Consider the following 25584-nt stretch of genomic DNA (forward strand, 5'->3'; position numbering starts at 1 on the left):
CTCTTCAGGGGAAAGGCTAAGGGAGTAAACCCCGACAGAAAATCCGGAGCCGGAGTCCCTAAGGCGGTTTGACATTGTAGTCAACACCGGCAACTCCTGCGGCGCACCTGAAGCCAAGCTGTATTGACTTTGTCTTTCCCTTGGACCCTTCAGCTGCGAAGAGAGGGGGGGTCTGCTGCATGGGCAACAGCAGACCCTCCATATCACCCTGCCCAGACTCTGTAGCTTCAGTTACACTTGAGAGGACACTCCAGCGTCATCGCAAGATGTCGACTCAACACGGGAGGAGACAGATACCGGTTATAAGCTCATCCAATTGGCGAAGGAAACGAGCGCCAGGGGTCTCCTCTGACAGTGGAAGAGGTCATCGCACCTCACTGGACAGCTACCGTCTCGCCATGGCTCGCCTGCCCCACTGGGTGCGTGGGGATCAGAGAGGCGCCTCTCGAAAAGTGGGCCACAAAACACCCGCACCAGTTAATTCCAAGCAAACAACAAGAAAGAAGCCTCTGGCTCTTCGCCTCGCTAGCTGGAACATCAGGACCATGTGCCCCGGACTTACTGCAGACCTTCCGTGGATCAAGGGTGCCAGGAAAACCGCTGTCATCGATAGGGAACTGGCACGACTAAACATCGACATTGCGGCTCTACAGGAGACCCGGTTGGCCGACAACGGAACTATCAGAGAAACCAACTACACCTTCTACTGGCAAGGGAAGTCTCCGGACCAACCAAGACAGCACGGTGTTGGGTTCGCTGTGAAGAACACGCTTGTTAACTCCATAGAGCCACCCACAGGAGGCACAGAGAGATTACTTACCCTCCGATTGTCAACAACTTTCGGCCCAGTCAGCATTCTTAGCGCGTATGCCCCAACCCTCTGCGCCACCACCGAAGAGAAAGAACAGTTCTACCATGCACTGGACGAAGCGTTATCCAAGATTCCCAGAAGTAACGCTCTCTATCTCCTTGGAGACTTCAACGCAAGAGTAGGAGCCGACCACATGGCCTGGCCCACCTGCCTTGGAAACTTTGGGAGAGGAAAGATCAATGAGAATGGTCAGCGACTGCTTGAGCTTTTGTGTCACCACGGCCTGTGCGTGACAAACACATTCTTCAAGTGCAAAGAGATCCACCAGGTGTCATGGAGGCACCCCCGCTCCCGTCATTGGCACCAGCTTGACCTCGTCATCACCAGAAGAACGGATATTGGCAGCACCCTCCTCACCCGCAGCTACCACAGTGCAGACTGCGACACGGACCATGCCCTCGTGGTAAGCAAGGTGCGCATAATGCCGAAGAGGTTGCACCACTCCAAGATGAAGGGTCGCCCACGCATCAACACCAGTTGTGCCAGCAACCCAGTTAAGACCCAGCAATTCATCAACAAGATGGAAGATGCACTCGGCGAGGGAGTGGCGGCAGATGACATTATCGAATCCAATTGGCCACGTCTCCGCGACGCCATATACAACTCCGCCATTATTGCTTACGGGAAGAAAGAGCGGAAGAACGCTGACTGGTACGAGGCTCACTGGGAAGAAATGGAACCCGTGATCGAGGCTAAGAGGAAGGCCCTACTGGCTTACAAGGCCACGCCCACTCCCAGCACACTTCAAGCTCTACGGGCTGCCAGGAACAAAGTCCAGAAGACCGCCCGCCACTGTGCCAACACCTATTGGCTAAACCTGTGCAGAAGCATTCAGGAAGCCGCCGATATAGGCAACGCACGAGGAATGTATGAGGGTATCAAGAAGGCAACAGGCCCAATCCCCTCCAAGATCGCCCCCCTTAAGTCCAAGACAGGTGAGGTCATCACTGACCAGGAACAGCAAATGCGGCGGTGGACCGAGCACTACCTCGAGCTGTACGCAACAAAGAACACCGTAACAGACACTGCTCTTAAAGCCATCCCAGACCTACCAGTCATGGAGGAGCTAGACACCCCACCTACTGCGGCAGAGCTCGGCAAAGCCATCGACCGCCTCGCTTGCGGGAAAGCACCAGGAAGCGACGGAATCCCTCCAGAAATCCTAAAGAGCGGGAAACCAGTCCTGCTACAGCCGCTCCACCATCTACTCTGTCTCTGCTGGAAGGAGGGTTACATCCCCCAGGATATGAGAGACGCCAACATTATCACCATGTACAAGAACAAAGGAGACCGCAGCGACTGCAACAACTACCGGGGCATCTCTCTCCTCAGCGTCGTCGGCAAAGTATTCGCCCGGGTCGCTCTTGCCCGCCTGCAGACCCTTGCTTCCCGCGTCTACCCAGAGTCCCAGTGTGGCTTCAGAGCTGGCCGATCAACAGTGGACATGATCTTCTCCCTACGCCAGCTGCAGGAGAAGTGTCACGAGCAGCATAAACCACTCTACCTCGCCTTTATTGACCTCACGAAGGCGTTTGATCTGGTCAGTCGAAGCGGTCTCTTCAGCTTGCTACGGAAGATTGGCTGTCCACCACATCTGCTTGCTGTGGTCATGTCCTTTCACGACAACATGCACAGCACGGTGTCCTACAACGGCGCAACCTCTGAGGCCTTCCCAGTCAGCAGCGGAGTAAAGCAGGGCTGCGTCCTCACGCCTACGCTGTTCGGAATCTTCTTCTCCATGCTCCTCCAATACGCCTTTAAGGACTGCAGCGAGGGTGTCTTCATTCACACCAGATCCGATGGCAAGCTCTACAACCTGGCCCATCTACGAGCCAAGACCAAAGTCAAAGAGGTGCTCATCCGTGAGATGCTCTTCGCCGACGACGCAGCTTTGACATCACACTCCGAAGAGGGACTCCAGCAGCTAGTCACTTGCCTTTCCCACGCATGCAAGGAGTTCGGACTAGCCATCAGCCTGACGAAGACGAACGTTATGGCTCAAGGCACGGGGACTCCCCCATGCATCACCATCGACGGATACACCCTGGAGGTTGTCAACGACTTCACTTACCTCGGGTCCACCATCTCGAGCTCTCTGTCAGTCGACTTGGAGGTCAACCGGAGAATCGCCAGGGCAGCCACAGTTATGGCCAGACTGAACCGGCGAGCGTGGAACAATTCCAGCCTCACTGAGAAAACCAGACTGCGCATCTACCAAGCCTGCGTACTCAGCACTCTCCTCTATGGCAGCGAGACGTGGACCACCTACGCAAGGCACGAAAGGAAACTCAACAGCTTCCACATGAGGTGCCTGCGACGCGTCCTGCATGTCGCCTGGCAGGATAAGGTCCCCAACACCGAGGTGCTGAAGCGAGCCAATATGAGCAGTTTGCATGCAGTTCTTAGCGAGAGACGCCTCAGGTGGCTCGGCCATGTCAAAAGAATGGATGCAGGCCGTATCCCCAAAGACCTCCTCTACGGCGAGCTAGCAGAAGGCAAGAGGATGACAGGGCGCCCAAAACTGCGGTTCAAAGACATCTGCAAAAAGGACATGACACAATGCTCCATCAATCTCAACACATGGGAAGTTCAAGCAGACGACCGCCTAGCCTGGAGGCTCGCGGTCAGGCAAGGTACATCACGCGCGGAGGCTGCGCGCAACGAGGAGGCGGTCCAGAAAAGATCGAGGCGGAAGCAGCGTCAGCAGCAGCAACAACAGCCATCTGCCTTCACCTGTAACAAGTGCGGCAGGGATTGTCACTCCCGAGTCGGACTGCACAGCCATTCTCGGCGGTGCAGATAGACTCTCAGGAAGCTACGCCATCGTCTCTCGAGACGGACGGCTGCCGACGAGTTATTTAACTGACAAAAATATGCTAATAATATATTTTTAAAAAATCTTAAAATCATCATAAACAGTACAATCCATATGTATTTTGAAAATTACTAGAAAAATTATTTAGTTCTATTCATGGAAATATTTATATTGGTTATCTATATAGCAGAAGAAGTTTGATTATTCAATAATTTTTTTTAACTTTCTTTAAGTGACTTTTGTAAATGTTCAATAATTATACACAATAAGCAAAACTAAAACTAATTTTATTTTAAAAATTAAAATAATTTTTACAGATGGAGATGTTACCTTTCTTCCTTTTCTCAATTGCATAATAAGTGTAAAATTACCTTGGGAATTATGAATTGCTCTACAAATCTGTATTGTGGGTGATATTATACTTCAAATTTCAAGCCCTTTAAAAACAAAGACCATTTCTTTGTCCACTCCAGAAATATCCTTGCATTCCAGCTATGTAAAATTTTTTTCTTTATTTGGAAACCAACCCCAAATATCTTTTACATAAGTTAGGAGAAAAGACAACACATTTCTTTCACACCTCAACTATCACAGATGGAAAAGTGTCATTTTGCCTATTTTCTATGCTAAATGCTAAAAAATGTAGTAAATAACTAATCTATGCCTTATGGAAATTTAAGATCGTATCTATTCTTGCAAGAGATTATCTATGAATGAATTAATTTTTGCCCAGTAATAACTATTTCTTGATGAGTTAAATGTACAAATGTCAAAGAAAGGGTATTTTTTACAATTAAGAACAGGACTTGATGTGACCAATTTTCTATTGTTTCCCATATTGTTTTAATAGTAGTTTTTGCTACCCTTAAAAAGGTGAAGTTTAAAAGTTATCTTGCTTGGAAATCTGAGCTTGGGTACCCTGCTTGCTTTTCCATTATTTGCACACCAGTATACAGGTTTTGGTAGATCCGCAGGTATCAGTATTGTAGTCTTACACACAAGGACTAAAATTACTATCACTGTAAACAGATTTTCTTTTTAAGTAAAATAGTAATATGGGATAGATAATTTCTGAAAAATATAAAAAGACAAAGTTATTAAAGTTAAATATGTAAAAAATGAAGACAATATAAAATATGTAGTTTCTCCAAAATAAAGTCTCTTAATACACATTAAAATCAATGCTTAGTCATAAAAGAGTGCCAGATGTCATCACATGCTGGGATTCTCTGCTTCCCAGCAGCTGATTATTCGCAGTGTAGTTTCTGCTTTCTCTTCTAGGGATGAGCTGTTTGGAATAATTTAAAAGAAAGCTTATGGGGACTTTTCTCTAACTTGTGGCCTTTCTATGGCAGAAAATCAACCTTGATTTCTAACAAGCCCAGGAACCAAGATTCTTGGAACCTGGGTTCTTCTTGGGAAAATGGACATCCCAGATATGATTGTCTTTATTTTTCTTCCTTTCTGATCAAACTCTTCTGTGGAGACAAACACCCAAAGTTTTGGTAGCCACTGGTGGCATTCAAATCTGCACCTCAGATTGGTGGTCCACACCTGTTTCTAAATGGTCTGCTTTAATTTATCAACTGGGTAATGTACAGGAACCTGAAATCGTTAAAACTAAATTCACCTATACAACCACCACATAGTATGTTATTTTAAGTCAAACTAAATGCCTCAATTTTCAAAAGTTTAATAGCCCCATCTGTAAAATGGTGATGATAGAAGATTATGAGGTTTGAATGTGATAATGTGTGTATTGCGTTGGGCAAAAACTTCATTTAACTTTTTCCATAAAATAAAAGACACATTTTTCATTTTCACCAATAACTTTATTGATTTGGATATTTTGATTATGTCAGCTATCTCCCATGTGGTAAAACATTGATTGTTCTCAATTAATGTCTTGAGTTGATCCCCATCAACTTCAGCTGGTCTACCCAAATGTGGAGCATTATCCAGTGAGAAATCTCCATCAAGAAACTTTGCAAATCACTTTTGACATGTTCAATCGGTCACAACACCTTCTCCATACACTGCACAAATCTTTTTGCATTTTAGTTGTGTTTTTACCTTTTTTGAAATAATAAAGCATAATATGCCAAAAATGTTGCATATTTTCTTCCATCTTCAATATTAAAATGGCTACACAAAAATTCACCGGTGAATTTTCATATGTTTTTTAAAAATGAATACTGATATGATAGCTGTCACAATACAATCTAACAAAATTGTTTTAAATGAAGTTCAAGATAGTTAAGATCTACTAGAGCCATCTTATGGAAAAAACAAATGAACTTTTTGGTCTACACAATAAAAAGCTTGACACAGGGCCAGATACAGTGTTAGCTTTTAATACATATTAATTGTGGAAGGCAGCAGTGGTGATGGGTGAGCTCCATCTTCTCTACTTTTCCCAAATAGTTTTTGCTTATTTATTTGTTTCTTAAGTCAGAATGTGAGCCCACATTTACAAGAAACGTATCTGGGTTATCTTTGTTTCTGGTACAGTAATTACCTGGTGTTTGTTAAATGAACTAGATTAATAAATATTGCATTACTTTGTATTTTACATGCCATAACCATTTATATTTGATGTGAAACATCTTTTGTGCTCTTTATTTTGAGCTTTACAGCTATTTTATGAGGCAAGTAAGACATGTTCGTTCGCAACTTCATAATCCAAAGAAAGAGAATGAGAAGTTTAATGACTTATCTAAGCTCACATAACTAAGTAAATGGCAGATGTGAGAAATGATTTTCTGACTGCGTATTAGTGTGCTTTCCTTGTTGTAGTAAGAATACAATCACCTTTCTGCCAATTATACCTTTATTTACTTCCAATTAGATCTGTGAATAAGGGAGCAGTTGGAACAAAAGTAATAGCTAGCATAGTTACAAAAAGATTCACTTAATGATTTCTTCAATAATGAATTAATCTTCAGCCAAAGTGGGCTGTGATCTTCCATAAAAGTTGGCTTGCCATGATAATCAAGCTCCATACAAAGTGAAAAGACTTGCCAATGCCTTCTACACTGATGACTGATCTCCTTCAGAATCAGCACAATTTCCTTTAAGCTCCAAGAGTGTGATTATATGCTAGTGTTCACCCTGTCCAGGCTATACATACGTACCTTATAAATGAAATTAAAAGTCAGGGTTAGATAAAACTGGCCTGGTTCTGTGTTATGGGAAAGGATTTGGCCTGAGAGAGTATAAGCTGAAAGAGTTCTGCAAAACCCTTGCATATCCTCACCAAGTACACTAAGTAGAGAGAGTCAAGTAACTTGAATCTTCTCATACCAGGGTGTTCCAGGTATCTCCATGTTCTGGCATAGTATTCACGCTTCATTTTGGGTATCAAGGAAAGGTCAGGGGAGAGCAGTTAGTTTCTCTAACACATTCCTGGCATGGGCTCCACTAATGCTTATACCCAAAATAAGGAGATGCTTGTTGTCACTTTATTCTTGGTAATATAACAGGAAATAAATGCACTAAGAACCTGTCGGTTCTTACATTACAGAATACAATGTAGAAGACAATAAGGTAGAGTGAGTCACTGCCGCAGTCACAGTAGAGTAAATGCAATCTGGGCTGTAGATAACTTATAAGCTGTGCATAATGGCAATAGAATGACAACAAAGACAATATGCTTGAGAATAATAAGAAAAGAATAATTTTTTCCTTTATGGAGAAGGTTTGAGGAAAAATTAGCATGAACCATTTTAATGAAATGGTTGGACCCCTTGAGAGCATCCCTTCTCTTTCAAATGATTTTCTTGTTGGAAGCACAGGGAAAAAGTGAATGCTCAGGCTTTGGGGAATTTTCATTAATGTGAAAGATTGGATGCATCCAGTGTCCCATGATCTTATATTTTTGACACATTTCTATGAGACATACAGACACGTTGTCAGGTTCCTCTTTTTAACAATAGGAAGACATTTCTTTGCAAATATAGGCATATAGAAGAAGTAGATAGAGACCACTACCTGGTTTTAATGGTAATTCTCCCTTTCCAGCCTCCCTCCCATTTGAAGAAAAGCCTTCTGTTCTTTTTGGAAGTGATGTGCTAATGCTAACTAGAGGGTGTGGCTATTGATATATATGGAAAAATTTAGGTCACCCCAGTCCCTTTTTCACTTCTGTGTTTGAAGTTCAGACTTTTTGTGGATTTGTGTAAATTAGAATAGGACACGGGGATATTGTGATTTATAGAAAATATAGATTTGGTTTTTGTCCATGGTTCTGGGCTCAAGACTCCCCAGACCCAGTGATAACAGCACTGGGATCATCTTTTGTCGTAATATTTGGTTTCTTGTCCTCAGTTTCTGAAATCTCTTCAGAGCCATAAAGGTGAAATGGATGTCTTGTTACTCAAAACAAGCCCCTTTCCACTAGATCTCAGTTTATGTTAATGAGGTTTTACTGAGCATGGACTCACTGACTGACTCACATAGAAGCCAGTATTATGACATTGGCTTTTGGGAAAAGAAAAGTCTTTATTGTAAAGTTGACAGGCAAGAAAACGGGAGGCAAAGCTCAAATCTATCTCCCTGATCCAGAATTTGGCATGAGTTTTCAGGAGTTAGGGAGAACAAGCTGGTAGCCAGAAGCTCTGGCAGAGCAGGTTTTGATTGGAGAACTTTGGAACTTGGATATTTGTGGTAAGGTATGGTAAGGGGCTTCAGCACCTGGTCTTCCTGGACAATGGACCCTTCACTTTGGAAAGGGCCTGATGTTCCAGTTCTGGTACTGTCCCAATATTTTTGTTCCATGGTGGAAAGGAGTGAGACTTTGGTTCTGGGTGTAACTGGAGTTTAGAATCCTCTCCTTGTGCATGATTAGCCTGCATAGCTTGTGGCTTTGCCTTATTGTCTCTGAAAAGTAACTCAGTACAGACATACCTTGGTACTCCTCGGCTTCAGAACTCATCAAACCCTGTGCTTGTTGTATGTTGATGAAAAAAAAATGTTTCAGCACACTGCTTGCCTGGGACTCACTGCACTTGCTAGAACTTGTATGAGGCATGACACCACCCTGCAAGAGAAAATGCTTTATCGTTCGGTACTCGTAGGTTTCAGCACTCATCGCGAGATCTGGAACAAATTAATGACAAGTATCGAGGTACCAATATATGTTAGAATCAGGATAGGACTTGTTTGAGCTGGTTTCTCGTTTAGCAAGTGACTTTTGGAAAACACCTAAGGATGGGGGCTGGTTGCTGGGAAAGCCAGCCAAGTGATTAGAGGGTTAGAACATTCAGTTGCACTCCCCCCACCTCCAGGGAGGGGAGAGGGGCTAAAAATTGATTTCAATCACCAATGGACAGTGATTTAATTAGTAATTCTTATGTAATAGAGTTTCCATAAAAACTGAAAAGGAGGGGGTTCAGAGAGCTTCCAGGCTGGCGCACACCTGGAGATTTGGGTAGAGTGGTGCACCAGGTGAGACATGGAAGCTCCACACCCTTTGCCCGTATGTTGTCCTAGGCATCTCTTCCATCTGTCAGTTTCTGAATTACATGCTTTTATAATAAACCAGGGATCTATTAAGTGAAATGTTTCTTTGAATTCTGTGACACACTGTAGCAAATTAATTGTACTTAAGAAGGAAGGTTGGGGATTTCCTGGCTCCCTAGCTGGCTGTCTCTCTCAGGCTCTGGCTCTGTTTCAGACTCTCTGGCTCTTGGACTGGGTGGCTCTGGCTCTCAGGCTCTTCTTCCTCGAGGATGCCTGGATGGTTGTGCTGCAGCTGCCTGCATTTCCCAATGGACAGTAATTTGGTTGGGAAGGAACTTCTGGCACGGCCTAGGATCAAGTTGGCCTGGCAGATGACGGCAGGTTTATACTTTGAATGCTCTAGAGAACAGGCTCTGAGGCAGATGCCTGACATTCTTCCGGAATTGTGTAGCTTTTATGTATTATGCTGTTTTAGTTTGTAAACTACCCCTACAGAAACTAAAAAAAAAAAAAAAAAAGCTAGGAGAACCCAGGGGTTAGAGTTTAGCCTTAATTGATAGGCTTAAATAACTGCTTTTGAATAGAAACTCCTTTCCTTTATCACCAAAAAGAAAAAGAAAAAAAAGAAGGAGAAGAAGGAAGGTTGTTGGAACCTCCAATTTATAGACAGTGTTGGTCAGAGCACAGGTGACAATTTGAGCTTGTCAGAATTGAGTTGAATTGTAGGACTCCCAGCTGGTGTCTGGAGCATTGTTTGTTGGTGCTAGTAGTGCAGCCACCACAACATTGAAATTGTTGGGGACAGGGACTGATGGGTGCTCGGAGTTTATTGGAGCCCCGCTTTTTCCTCTTGTGATGCTCTGTGGCTGGTCTCTGCACCGCAAAGCCTTTTCATAATTTTCTCTTATCACCACTTAGCTTATATTTCATAATCACTAAAATGTAACACTTTTATCAAGTAAAAATGTTTTTCACTTTCAGGGAAACCTGAAGTCTTCACCTTTTTTATTGTTTATTGTGAAATGGCCACATCTTTGAAATGCTCCCAGTGAGAATTTAGAATGGCTTAATGTCTTCCTGATGTTCACAGGGGGCTGTAAATACTTCTTCACAACTCGAGGAATTTTTAGGAACTTTTCCCATTTTCTGGCTATCAGAAGACAGCCTATAGATCTGTGGCCTTTTTAAAAACTATCTACCATAGGCTGTAGTGTAAGAAGGGGACACTATTTAGAAAGGAAGCGTTTTAACAAAGTATACTGTCACTTGCTGCACATTTATTAATACTTTGTCTTCACAGCCCCAATTAAACAGGAAAAAATAGGCCTGTGTATTAATCAGATTTTATTAGATAGGTCAGTGGCAACAAATAGCCCCTAAACCTCAGTGGCTTATAACAACAAAGATTTATTCCTTGTTCACAATACATGTACTTGATGGGTCAGCTGTGGTTCTTCAAGATGTGTTTTCCTCATTCTGGGACCCAAGCTGAAAGATTGGCTTCTACTTTTTTGTACTATTCTCATGGCAGAGGGAAAAAAGCAAAAAATTAAAATTAAAAAAAATCTGGCAGGAACACTAAAGCCCCCAAAACTTCTCTCCACTGACCAGTTGAACTTCTGCTCAGATTTCACTGGCCATAGCCAGTCACATGGGGCTCCAGGGTCAGGTCAGTGAGGTGGGTGGGAAGAATACCACTCTCACTGAAAGGCTCTTTCAATCAGATGGCAACAAGCAAAGCATAAAATTATCTTATAGGATCAAAGCGTGGATGGTTGAAAATAAAAATAAAATCTATCATAGCCTCATAAAAAAAGGAATATTTTTCATGTTTTCTCTTTCTGTCTGTCTGTCTCTCTCTCTCGCAACGGAATTTTATTCACAAACAGAAGCAATATTTTGCCATTATATCTTCAAACTATACCATAATTATTTACTAAATATTTACGGGGCACTTACTAGGTGCTAAACAAAAAGCGCACACAGGGAAACAGAACATGGTTCTTGCTTTGTGTGGAGAGGGAAGAAAACTAATTTATTAATTATAAGAAACTGCATGGAAGAGAAAGGTTAAGTCATTTATTTTGCTAAGAGCAATGAGAAAGAATACACAGCAACTGACTTGGCCTTGACAAATTAATAAAAGTTTACCAAGAAGATAAGGTGAAAAAGGCCTTTTAGGGATTGAGAACATAAGAGTTTCCTGGGTGTTTTAGAAAGAAAAACTAAAGGTACTTCATAAAAGGAAGAAAGGAGCAACATCTGGGAAGAAGTTTGAGACCAGAAAGTAAAGTCCTCATCTGTCAAGTGTGTTAAGACAAGCTCCACCGCCACCTACCACCCCTACCACTCCAGAATCTTTTCCCATGCTTCTCTGTTCTACCCTGTACTTAAAATCTGACTTCTCCAGAATGTGTCCCCAAGGTTCCTTGTTTTGTCCTCTGCCTTCCTGTGTGTTTGGCCAATGGAAAGCACTGGCAAGAAGGCAGGAAGAGAGTGAGCCCATGGTTTTTATCTCCACCCTGCCTCACTTAAATTAAAATTAAAAAAAGAGACCTTGGAAAACATTTTATTGCACCTTCTGATCATCCAGAAAATGCCAACACAGTTAACACTGCCCCTTCCATCATTCTTAAGACTCTGGCACACTCATCATTAATTCACTGGTGAATCAGCTAGCTTTTGATGCATAAGAAACTATCCTGAAACACCTTGACTTAAAACAGCAGCAGGTCATTAATAAAGACTTTATGGGTTGATTGAGCATTTATTCTGGTCTGAGCTGGCTGATCTGCTCTTGGCTGGGCTCCCTCCTGTATGTTGCCAGCTGGTGGATCAGTGGGCAGCTAGATGATCTAGGATTGTCTCACTCCTATGCATGATGTCGTTGGCCAGGGTGATTGGAGCAACTGAGCCACATAGCTCTGAGCATTTGGTGGTCAAGTCTGAGTTTGCAAATATCAGGTCATTAGAAACATGAAGAGAATAAGATTTGAGGCTTCTTAAAATCTAGTCTCAGAACTCACTGTGACAACTTGCATCACATCTCATTGGTCAAAGCAAGTCACTAAGTCAGCCCAGACTAAAGAGATGGGAGGTGTTTCAAAATAATGTGGTATTTTTCCCAAGAAAGTTAGCCTCATATCTATCCTGTCCCTAGGTTAAAATTCAATTAAAATTCCAAATGTATTTTAGTGTTCAAGAAAGTGAACTTTGTCTTTTTATATCCTCATTCTTATCTATTTTCCCATCATATTCTTGTCCAACAGAAGCTGGTCCACACTTTTAAAATGGAATTTTTGAAGAAAATTAAAGCACTATTTTTTTTAAGGAACCATTCCTACAAAGCTAAGATTTGAATTTTCAAGTTTTAACTGGCTGGTTCTATAAACAGACAAAGGCTATTTTGCTTAGGTCCTTCTTTTTTTTCAGTGTCTCTCTTTTTCAAGAACAAAATTACCCTTCATTCTTTTGTTGACGATCTTTGGGGCTTAATGTGCAAACTCAAGAATGTAATTATCCTTTATTCTTCCATTATCAATTCAAGTTTTTAAATTAACAGTCCAATGTTGTAAGTTAGAAGTGAATAATTTTTCTTCAGAGTTAAGTTTCATCCTAATGGTTTCTGTATATATTCACTGTGCATTTGAGAATAAATAATGTTAATAAATCAATGTTGAAAATGAGTGTGTTTGTGTGCATGTGGTGTGTTTGTAGGGGGACAGAAAAGCAAGGATGGGCTGGTCTGTGTCCAGGGAGGAGTAATAAATAAATCCAGATAAAGCTAACTAATGAGAAGCAAAAACCAAGAGATTTTCAAAACACACATCTGCACTACTTCCTTAGACAGTTGCCCAGCTGTGTGAGATAATGCTGGAAAAGCAATTGAAAATTCCCAATGGCCTCTATATAAATCCCTTTCATTCTGGGGTCATCTGTCAGTCTCTACAACACAGAAGGGAGCTCCATTGGCTACTCACTGCATGCTTCTGTTTATATGAGTTCTTATCCTGTTGCTGAGAACCCTGTCAGATGAAGAGCCAGCCACATTTACCTGTAACTGCCTTACACTAGCTTGGGATGCCTAATCTCTTTTATCGATCTTACTTGCTGGTTTCTGGAGACAATTGATTTTCCTGGCTGTTAGTTTATGGCCTGGCCTCCTTAACGTTTATTTAGACCAGCCCCCATAAATTGCTTCTGGTACAGAGGGCGAGGGAGGCAGCAGGAGGCCAAGGGTGCATGTATACCTGTCCATAAATATAAATCATAGCTTTTGTTCTTTGCTCTTGTTTGTGAACACTGTTTGTGAATAAAAAACAGAAGTATTCCACCAAAACATGGGCAAGCCATTATGGATTCCCCTGTGATTGTTTTTTTTTTTAATATTGCAGTCTAAGTTTTCAATTTTCTGAATTCTAATGGTGTCTCTTATTGTCTACACAAACATGTAGTGTTTCTTTTTGTTAAAGTGGAGTAAGAAAAAAGTGCAGGCATTGCTTGCTTGCCAGCACGGAGCTGTACTTTTGAATGCATGTGGGTTGGTTTCCCCTTCCCATCACTCAGATTGCTTTTTGTCAACACAAGCATATATATTCAAACATTCCTATCTTTAAAAAAAAAAAAAAAAAAAGAAGTAGCAGCAGCACTGGAGCTGACAGCCTCTGGTTGAACAATTGAACCAGCACTGCTCTTCATAATGAAGTTATAGAACTCTGTTTAGACAAAAGACACGACTTGAGTGGAAAAGAGCCTTTAAGGTGTGTGGCAGTCCACGGTCAGCACGTTCCACTAGAGGGTTGAAGGGTGAAGTGCAGAGTGCCACTGTACCTGCAATGCCAATTGACAAGGCCAGTTAAGCACAAGGCGAAATGGAAAATTGTTGCAAGCAGGTGGCTTCTCTGTTATAAATAATTCAAGGGCACGTCCTGCAAAATCCAAGGGAAAAGCCCCACAGCTCATTATTACAGTGAGTTGGCGAACTGCTAGATCCTTAAATCACTAGAAAATGTTTTGCAACAGCTAAGAATTTTTTCTACTCTGCAGTAGTAGACATCAAAGTCACTATATGGTGACAAGTGGTTCCCCTGAGGCCAGGAGGACAGCAATCAATAGAGGGTCAGCCTGGGCCACTACTTTCTCAGTTGAAACTCAAGAATCGTGCACAGATACAATGGCCAGCATAAATCATCAAGAAAAGGAGAAGCATCCTCAAGACAAGAAAAGAAGTACCTTCCAAAAAAACACCTTATGGAACAACTTGCTTGATTTAGTTGTCTGTATTTTTAAATAGCCTTTTCATATTTGTTAACAGTTTAGATCTACTTGACTTATCTATCATCTAGCCTTCTTACTTCCTCCTACTTCCCTAATATGCTCCTTGTTATTTTCTTTGCTGTTTATAACTCTCACATGAGCCCCACAATTTTATATGCCCTCCTCATTCTCTACCTTTTGAATCTCTAAACTCTTCTATGACATAATTACTTTTCAGTATTATTGTCAATGATTTTCTATTACTCAGAAATCTTATAGCACATTTAACCCATATTAGCATATGATTAGTCATTAGGGCTTGGTTCCAGGACACCTATCAGATACCAAAATCATTGGATGCTCAAGTTCCTTATATAAAATGGCATATTATTTGCATATAACATATATTTACATATGGGCTTCAGGAAGGTATGCCTACACATTCCTTTATTTTCGTGAATTCAATGTAGTGCTGGGCACGTGACAAATTCAAGTTTTGCTTTTTGGAATTTTCTGCATTTTTTTTCAAACATTTTGGATCTGTAGCTGTTTGAATCCACAATGCAAACACCTGTGGCTACAAGGGTCTGAATATACTTTTATTTGATGCCAGCATTTTCAGGATAGGCATATTCATACTGCAGTAACAAATAAGCCCCCATTTCACAAATATTAGTTACTGAAGGCTATTTCTTGCCCACTGAGCCTAGTGTGAATCTGAAGCTCTTCTTAGTGCCTTCCTTCCTAGCAGTAGCTCTGGGATCCAGGATCCTTCCATTTTGACATCGACATAAAATGCATGGCTATTAAAATAGGCACAAAAGAGGAGAGAGAGTATGGAAACTGTTCAACAGGCTTTATAGCCATATCTGGAAATGGAGCACATTTCTACTTTAAAAATAATTTTTTAATATTTGAGTATTTTTAATCTGAAATAATTGTTTCCTTACCCTATCAAGACTAAAATAACTTACACATTCATTAATAAACCATACATAAAAACTTAAGAATTATAAAATATTAGAATGTTGCTTAAACTCAGCATGGAGAAGGCTTTGTGAAGCAACACAAAACATCAAAAAGATAAAAGAATAAATATTGGTAGCTTTGACTAACAAAAAATTTAGAACTCTATTAATAAAGTCACCACAATTAAGGTTAAAAACAAATCATACAAGACAAGGAAATATGGGCAATGTAAAAAACAAACAAAATTTAATATTGTTCACATCAAAAGATCTCTTACAAATCAGTAAGAAAAATAGAAAAAGAGCATAAAAGTTATAATTAATCTAATCAAAAAAATAAAAAATGAAGCAACAAAAGAAAATATGCCTAATATTTCTATTATTTAGAGTCATGCAAATTAAAACAACAAGATATAATTTCTAGATGGTAGACTATCAAAATTTAAAAATTTTGTTATGGTTGTGTGAAAAAATATTATGGGATGTACCATTTTTAGGACTGTAAATCCAAACTACATTTTCAAATGTAATCTGGTAAATCCATATTTAAACAAAACATTACAATCAAGCCATCAATCCCACCCATTAGGATTCTAGTCCACAATAACTCATGCACAAATGACACATGGTGACACACTATGGTCTTAGTAGTATATGTCATGGCAAGAAAAACAAACAACAGAAAAGAACTAAAAGGTGCAAAAAATGTTAAATAAATTATAGTTTATCCTATGGAATACTATGCAACATTAAATAATTTATGGAGCTCTACTTGCACTGTTATAATAGAATGTCCATTAATATTATTGGGCAAAAAAGCAAACGATTCAGAGAAAAAGAAGTATGTACAATTTTACTTCTGAAAAAATAACAAATCTGTAAAATAATATGTATATGATAGTTTGCACATGTACAGGGTAAAATCTGGAAATATCAGAACCTAATTGTTCTTGGGGCTCACAATCTGGCAGGGGATTGTGGTGGCTCTCTTGCTGCTACTGCCATTGTTACTGCTATTGCAACTACCCTGCTGGCTACTACATACCAGGCGAAGCCCTAAGTATTCTGTGTAGGCTGATGCCCTGAGTCTCTTGACACACTTTTAAGACAAGTTATTAAGAATCTTCCTGTCTTATAGAGACTGAGAGACTGAGACCATTACTGCCTTGACACAAGAAGGCAGATTATTTTAGTTTTAATTCATAAATTTCTACTCTTGACTTCCCACTCAAACTTTCCATTAATTTCCAATGTGATCATGTGAAAACTGAAAATCAGACCATATCATTTCTCTGCACAGAACCTTTTCACAACTTTTCCTCTCCTCAGAATAAAATCTAATGCCCTGGCTATGACTTGTGGAAGGTTGGGTTCTGCTTCCTCTTGGCCTTCATCCTCTACCAAGCAGCCATATTTGTCTCCTCATTCTTGCTTGCTCTTTATACTGGTAGATCACTTCATTTAGGCTCTGCTCAAATATCCAGGCTTCTACACACCACACTATCTCTTGAACTCCTTATGGTACTTATATTTATTTTTGAATTTGTTAATTATCTATTTGCCCCTGCTAGGATGTAAGTCTATGATGGCAAGGGCTTTGTTCTGTTCCTATATGTTAAGTGCCTAAAAAGGAATGTGACACATTGTGGGTGTTCATTAATTATTTGCTGAATAAATGAACGACTTTTTAAAAAAACAAAAAAAAAATTCAACAGTGAGTTACTCTAAGAATATGTTGTGATTAAAGGATTAAATAGCAATGAGTGTGCATGTGCGTGTATGAGTGTGTGTGTATGTATATGTGTATGTGTAGGTAAAATGAATGCATATCTGGAAGTTGTATAACGTCGGATTTTCAGCAGTGCATAGACATATAGATTTTCTTTTTTAGTAATCAATTAGAATTAGTTTCAACTGTACTTGGCACTCTATTTTCACTCTTGCCACCAAACCAAAACAAAAACTGAAGAAAAGTGATAAAAGGAAGTATTCTATATGGTATTTAATACCACTTTTAATGAGATCTATAATTTTTCATTCCCCATCCATTTCCTGTTCATCTCACACCCACCTGCCTCAACTACCACGTGCTTAGACAGATAAAAATGTTATTATATTAGTCATCTGTACCTGAGCAAAAAAAATGGATTAAATATCTATGAAAAAAATAATATTCTAATTTTATTTAATAATCAATGAAATAAATTTTAACAGCTATATTCATTGAAGCTCTATAGCTCTGATTTTAACTCAGCTAAGAAAATTATTTTCATACCCCTATTCATCCAAATAGTACATATATCAGTCATGGTTTGGTGGGGAAGCACCATTAATGAAAGGTTTTTTAGTATAAGGAATGGGAACCTTAGATGACCTTCAGAAAAGCTCAGGGAGCAAATGAGGCAATGCTATACTGATTCCCTGGTCCTGAAGCACTAAACTATGTGGTTCTCAAGGGTGCCTGAGGAAGCTGCCATGTTTCTAAGAATTTCTGGGAAATGTCTACCAACTCTTTCAGTCTGAGGTAGCAGAAGAGTGGCTGTTAATAGCTTACTAAGAAGCTCCTATGGATCACATCTTTCCACACATCTGAATAGAACTGTTTCCAGAGACTAACAGTCTCTCGTTCCCTTCTGTATTCTAAGCTTTTGTATAAATGACTCTTATTGGCAAACTCTTTCATGAAGGATATTCTGAAAATTTCAGAAGAAACCTTCCAGGATGATAGTGGTGATGTTGATCTGACAACAACAGGTAGTCTGACAGAGACAAAATTCCTTTAATGGCACACCTGTTCAATACTGAGGGATTTGTGAGCACCCTCTTTATTTATTTATTTTTTTGAGCATACACTAGTGTTCATGCAGACCTTAGGCCAATAGTTGTAACATATATAGATACTGTGGGTTCTTGTTTTTGCTTTTGATTTGCTTTTGTTTGTTTGCTTTTTTTTGGTCTACATGGTACCAAATAAGAACATTTCACATATAAATCTGTATTTGTTTTTTCCTAAAAAATGAAGGTCAGCCAACACTGTCCTTTATTCTCCACAATGAGTCGACTGTATCCAGATACCTATTGCTCATTTAAACATGGCATGTGCTCAAACGTTTTCCAGAGTTTTTCACCTCTCAGAATGTTTCTTAAACCAGTTCCCTTTGTTCACTGATATTACCTTTCCTAGGCCCTAGAGGTGATAAAGTGTGTAGCCCCTGCTCTAGAACTTGAAAAGGGATGTAATCAAGAATTTTATGTAACTCCAATGTATGAAAAACCTTGTCAGGAAATGTTTTCATGAGATTTTAGAAATGTCTAAAGAATGTCTTTTCCCTATAATTACATATTACCTATGCATGCATATTTTAACACCCAAAGTAAGCACCATTTTAAGCTTTTATGTATTTCTTTATTCTTCAACAAAAACTATACTTCAAGAAAAATTAAAAGTAATTTTTTGAACAAAGTTCCTGTGTACCCATGACATGGAGAAAACATAAAGATTCCACTGATATAGCGGTGTGAGCAGTTGGGTGCAACCACTGCTCTGGTTACTCCTACTCACCACACTGTGACCCATGAAACTCATGGTCCAGGAAAATACCAGTTACTGTATATCATGGACCTTTGTGGGTCACTGAAAAGCAGACAAAACTATGGCAATTAAATTTACAAAAGTCAAAAAGTTTTCTGTAAACTCACAAGCACCTTTATGTGTCTTGATATAGAAAAATAACCATTGCAACACACACACACACACATATCCCACATTGTTTCCTCAACCTCCCCATACAAAACAAAAATGAGTTCTAGGCGACAGTAAACTCTAAGTCATCTTGAGTTTTTCAATTTGAAAGAAAAAAATGCAATTACATGGCAACTTGCTATGAAAATTATGCAAAAATGAGTTTGAGATGTGTCGTACCAAAAAATAAGCAAATAAATAAAAGACAAACTAACTGGCCCAGCAAGTGAAGTGTGAATTAAACTTGGAACAATATGTTTTTCTTTTCTTCCTGAGATTCAGACCTGGGTTGAAATTAAGTGAGAAAACACCTTGTCACCTAAAGTGATTATAGACTATTCAGGTAATTTGGAAACCTAAAGTTAGAGGGCTGGAAATGTACATATTAAAAAATACTTAAACTTTGGAAAGTCTTATAAATAACATGCAGCTGTCCAGCAATATGTATAATGTCTGCCAACTGTATAAAGTCTCCACAAATTCTGTTTTGGTTTGGCATTCAATGTAGAAAAATAATATATCTGTTCCTTGTTTTCCACTTGAAGGTGACTGTGCTTGTGAGTTCTATATACAAGTCCTTGTTTTTCCTCATGACTGACATTCAAATACCAGAAATGACAAGTTATTGGCTATTGTGGAGAATAAAAATTCATTTATGTCTATAAATATCCTAGAGTTGTTTAGTTAGGAGGAAACAGATGACCTAACAGAAGACTAAATCTTGGCAAGTTGACTTTCATTGGCTGAACCCTGCCAATTTCATTCTAGCCAGCTGGTTTCCTCTAATCCTCTCTTGTTCCTTCTGTTGGAGTGATTTCATAGGTTTTTTTTAATGCCACATGCATCCATCAACACCAACTCCAAACAAGAGCGTGCTGGGTGAGAACAAAGCACAGATGAGCTGTCTAAGGGGTTCACTATACTGAGGATGAGGCCAAGGAAACTCATCAAGAAATTCACACATCCACAACTACATGTTAGTGACAATATAGAAAATGAAATTTAAGCAGGAGTCCCAAATACTTTATTCTTGTAGTTTAGTTAACTGGACAGCTGGAGGTTCTCCAAGTGACCTTTAGTTCAACCTAAATTAGGTCATTCTTTTTGTGCCCAGAAAATCAGAGCAGAGGGGTGAGGAGTCCACAAAGAAAGACTGGCAGAATGGCAGGCATAAGGCAGGGACTTAGTTTGAATCAATTAAACTCGTAATTTATTTCCTTTTAAATGTTTCATTTTTTCAAAATAGCTCTTTCTTGTATTGCCTTTGAATTATATTTTAATGACACAATCAGATGAGGGTTTGATTAAAATTAAGCTTTTCTCTCTAAGGGCTGGAGTGCCTCATCAAATAAAGTTGGAGGGATGAGACCATCAGAAGCAAGATAGAGGCACAGGGGGAAACCCGGAGCAGGTGTGAGATGAAACTGAGTAACTAAAGAAAAACTTGAAGCACTGTAAAGACTGTATAAATATAGCTTGGCTGGATTCATTCCTGACGGGAGGGGCCACAAAGAGCACACAGAGAGAAAACAGAAACAGTTGTTTGATGGATGTTACACATTTAGGTCCTGTAATTACATGGGAAGTTGATTTATCACACTGTCCTTGCATCAGTGAAACATCAGGGGAAAGACACGTGTGGTCACATCAGAGGAGGAATTTTTTTAGGAAGTTCTGGCTTTGCAATCTGAAAGAGACAGGAACAACACGAGGCCAATGTTATTACTTCTGAGAACTTTCAGTGCAATTCGTCGTCGTCGGCAGCCGTCTGTCTCGAGAGACGATGGCGTAGCTTCTTGAGAGTCTATCTGCACTGCCGAGAATGGCTGTGCAGTCCGACTCGGGAGTGACAATCCCTGCCGCACTTGTTACAGGTGAAGGCAGATGGCCGTTGTTGCTGCTGTTGACGCTGCTTCCGCCTCGATCTTTTCTGGACCGCCTCCTCGTTGCGCGCAGCCTCTGCGCGTGACGTACCTTGTCTGACCGCGAGCCTCCAGGCTAGGCAGGCGTCTGCTTGAACTTCCCATGTGTTGAGATTGATGGAGCATTGTGTCATGTCCTTTTTGCAGATGTCTTTGAACCGCAGTTTTGGGCGCCCTGTCATCCTCTGGCCTTCTGCTAGCTCGCCATAGAGGAGGTCTTTGGGAATATGGCCTGCATCCATTCTTTTGACATGGCCGAGCCACCTGAGGTGTCTCTCACTAAGAACTGCATGCAAACTGCTCATGTTGGCTCGCTTCAGCACCTTGGTGTTGGGAACCTTATCCTGCCAGGTGACATGCAGGATGTGTCGCAGGTACCTCATGTGGAAGCTGTTGAGTTTCCTTTCGTGCCTTGCGTAGGTGGTCCACGTCTCGCTGCCATAGAGGAGAGTGCTGAGTACGCAGGCTTGGTAGATGCGCAGTCTGGTTTTCTCAGTGAGGCTGGAATTGTTCCACACTCGCCGGTTCAGTTTGGCCATAACTGTGGCTGCCCTGGCGATTCTCCGGTTGACCTCCAAGTCAACTGACAGAGAGCTCGAGATGGTGGACCCGAGGTAAGTGAAGTCGTTGACAACCTCCAGGTGTATCCGTTGATGGTGATGCATGGGGGAGTCCCCGTGCCTTGAGCCATAACGTTCGTCTTCGTCAGGCTGATGGCTAGTCCGAACTCCTTGCATGCGTGGGAAAGGCAAGTGACTAGCTGCTGGAGTCCCTTTTCGGAGTGTGATGTCAAGGCTGCATCGTCAGTGAAGAGCATCTCACGGATGAGCACCTCTTTGACTTTGTTCTTGGCTCGTAGACGGGCCAGGTTGTAGAGCTTGCCATCGGATCTGGTGTGAATGAAGACACCCTTGCTGCAGTCCTTAAAGGCGTATTGGAGGAGCATGGAGAAGAAGATTCCGAACAGCGTAGGCGCGAGGACGCAGCCCTGCTTTACTCCGCTGCTGACTGGGAAGGCCTCAGAAGTTGCGCCGTTGTAGGACACCGTGCTGTGCATGTTGTCGTGAAAGGACATGACCACAGCAAGCAGATGTGGTGGACAGCCAATCTTCCGTAGCAAGCTGAAGAGTCCGCTTCGACTGACCAGATCAAACGCCTTCGTGAGGTCGATAAAGGCGAGGTAGAGTGGTTTATGCTGCTCGTGACACTTCTCCTGCAGCTGGCGTAGGGAGAAGATCATGTCCACTGTTGATCGGCCAGCTCTGAAGCCACACTGGGACTCTGGGTAGACGCGGGAAGCAAGGGTCTGCAGGCGGACAAGAGCGACCCGGGCGAATACTTTGCCGACGACGCTGAGGAGAGAGATGCCCTGGTAGTTGTTGCAGTCGCTGCGGTCTCCTTTGTTCTTGTACATGGTGATAATGTTGGTGTCTCTCATATCCTGGGGGATGTAACCCTCCTTCCAGCAGAGACAGAGTAGATGGTGGAGCGGCTGTAGCAGGACTGGTTTCCCTCTCTCTAGGATTTCTGGAGGGATTCTGTCGCTTCCTGGTGCTTTCCCGCAAGCGAGGCGGTCGATGGCTTTGCCGAGCTCTGCCGCAGTAGGTGGGGTGTCTAGCTCCCCCATGACTGGTAGGTCTGGGATGGCGTTAAGAGCAGTGTCTGTTACGGTGTTCCTCGTCGTGTACAGCTCGAGGTAGTGCTCGGTCCACCGCCGCATTTGCTGTTCCTGGTCAGTGATGACCTCACCTGTCTTGGACTTAAGGGGGGCGATCTTGGAGGGGATTGGGCCTGTTGCCTTCTTGATACCCTCATACATTCCTCGTGCGTTGCCTATATCAGCAGCTTCCTGGATGCTTCTGCACAGGTTTAGCCAATAGGTGTTGGCACAGTGGCGGGCGGTCTTCTGGACTTTGTTCCTGGCAGCCCGTAGAGCTTGAAGTGTGCTGGGAGTGGGCGTGGCCTTGTAAGCCAGTAGGGCCTTCCTCTTAGCCTCGATCACGGGTTCCATTTCTTCCCAGTGAGCCTCGTACCAGTCAGCGTTCTTCCGCTCTTTCTTCCCGTAAGCAATAATGGCGGAGTTGTATATGGCGTCGCGGAGACGTGGCCAATTGGATTCGATAATGTCATCTGCCGCCGTTCCCTCGCCGAGTGCATCTTCCATCCTGTTGATGAATTGCTGGGTCTTAACTGGGTTGCTGGCACAACTGGTGTTGATGCGTGGGCGACCCTTCATCTTGGAGTGGTGCAACCTCTTCGGCATTATGCGCACCTTGCTTACCACGAGGGCATGGTCCGTGTCGCAGTCTGCACTGTGGTAGCTGCGGGTGAGGAGGGTGCTGCCAATATCCGTTCTTCTGGTGATGACGAGGTCAAGCTGGTGCCAGTGGCGGGAGCGGGGGTGCCTCCATGACACCCGGTGGATCTCTTTGCACTTGAAGAATGTGTTTGTCACGCACAGGCCGTGGTGACACGAAAGCTCAAGCAGTCGCTGACCATTCTCATTGATCTTTCCTCTCCCAAAGTTTCCGAGGCCGGTGGGCCAGGCCATGTGGTCGGCTCCTACTCTTGCATTGAAGTCTCCAAGGAGATAAAGAGCGTTACTTCTGGGGATCTTGGATAACGCTTCGTCCAGTGCATGGTAGAACTGTTCTTTCTCTTCAGTGGTGGCGCAGAGGGTTGGGGCATACGCGCTAAGAATGCTGACTGGGCCGAAAGTTGTTGACAATCGGAGGGTAAGTAATCTCTCTGTGCCTCCTGTGGGTGGCTCTATGGAGTTAACAAGCGTGTTCTTCACAGCGAACCCAACACCGTGCTGTCTTGGTTGGTCCGGAGACTTCCCTTGCCAGTAGAAGGTGTAGTTGGTTTCTCTGATAGTTCCGTTGTTGGCCAACCGGGTCTCCTGTAGAGCCGCAATGTCGATGTTTAGTCGTGCCAGTTCCCTGTCGATGATGGCGGTTTTCCTGGCACTATTGATCCACGGAAGGTCTGCAGTAAGTCCGGGACACATGGTCCTGATGTTCCAGCTAGCGAGGCGAAGAGCTGGAGGCTTCTTTCTTGTTGTTTGCTTGGAATTGCCTGGTGCGAGTGTTTTGTGGCCCACTTTTCAAGAGACGCCTCTCTGATCCCCATGCACCCAGTGGGGCAAGTGAGCCATGGCGAGACGGCACCTAATTGGCTGGGGGCTGCCCAGCTTGAGGCGGGCGGTAGCTGTCCAGTGAGGTGCGATGACCTCTCCCACCATCAGAGGAGACCCCTGGCGCTCGTTTCCTTCGCCAATCGGATGAGCTTATAACTGGTAACTGTCTCCTCCCGTGTTGAGTCAACATCTTGCGATGACGCTGGAGTGTCCTCTCCAGTGAAGCTACAAAGCCTGGGCAGGGTGATATGGAGGGCCAGCTGTTGCCCATGCAACAGACCCCCCCTCTTTTCGCAGCTGAAGGATCCAAGGGGAAAGACAGAGTCAATACAGCTTGGCTTCAGGTGCGCCACGGGAGTTGCCGGTGTTGACTACAACGTCAAACCGCCTTAGGGACTCCGGCTCCAGATTTTCTGTTGGGGTTTACTCCCTTAGCCTTTCCCCTGAGGAGGTATGCTGCAAGGCAGCGGAGGTTTGGAGTCAGAGTTTCCCTTCTCCTTAGCCTTTCCCCGAAGAGGTATGCCGCAAGGCAGCGGAGGTTTTTTGGAGTCAGAGTTTTCCTTCTCTGGTGTGCCCTGACTGGAAGATCGAACCAGCGACACTTAGCTCGCAGGCCAACGCTCGATCCACTGAGCCAAACCAGCCAGGGGGTCAGTGCAATTAATGTATGAAATTAAACATGTAAAGAGGTGGAGAAAGGAAGAAATTCAAGCACAGTAAGCAATGCTCTGGCAAATTCAAGAACTGAAATGCTATCTAAATATTCCTGAGACTGGTTTTGCTTGACTCAGAAGCCAAACATTCTAATTTTTACTCTATTAATACACATTAGGCTTTCCTCTCTGGCATATGTTCACTGCGTGTACCACAGATGAAGATTCTTAAGATTTTTCATGAGTTTTCTTGGTCTCTACAAGATGTTAATGCCTGGACTTTGTTGTTTTAAATTATTGTTCACATTAGGAAATTGAAATTCTTATCAAGGAGTTAAACCAAATTGTCAATGTAGACAAAGATATAACAAATATATGATCTTTAAAAATAGACAAGCACCTTTGAAAAATAATTAAGCAAATAATTATTATTACTAATATTAAAATCCCCATTAAATATTTTGCTTGAAAAATAAACAATAGAATATATATACACATGCCCATATGTATGATCATATACACACACTTACAAGCACACACATATATATGCATGCATAGACATGTGATATGTGTTTAGATAGAGTTTAATAGCAAAGGCTATAGATTTATTTCTGTCTCCCTTCATTCCTCCTGCATTATTCTCAAGCTGAGTATTGCATTAGTTTGAGTATTTATAAACATTTTGATCAGGGTCAAAGTTATTCAGTGGATGATATATGCATGAATGATAGATATAGTGCCTTACTGTTATTAAGAAT

The sequence above is a fragment of the Furipterus horrens genome, unplaced genomic scaffold (genome assembly GCF_987537825.1).
Source record: "Furipterus horrens unplaced genomic scaffold, mFurHor1.1.pri manual_scaffold_4, whole genome shotgun sequence".
In the NCBI taxonomy this organism is placed as follows: Eukaryota; Metazoa; Chordata; class Mammalia; order Chiroptera; family Furipteridae; genus Furipterus; species Furipterus horrens.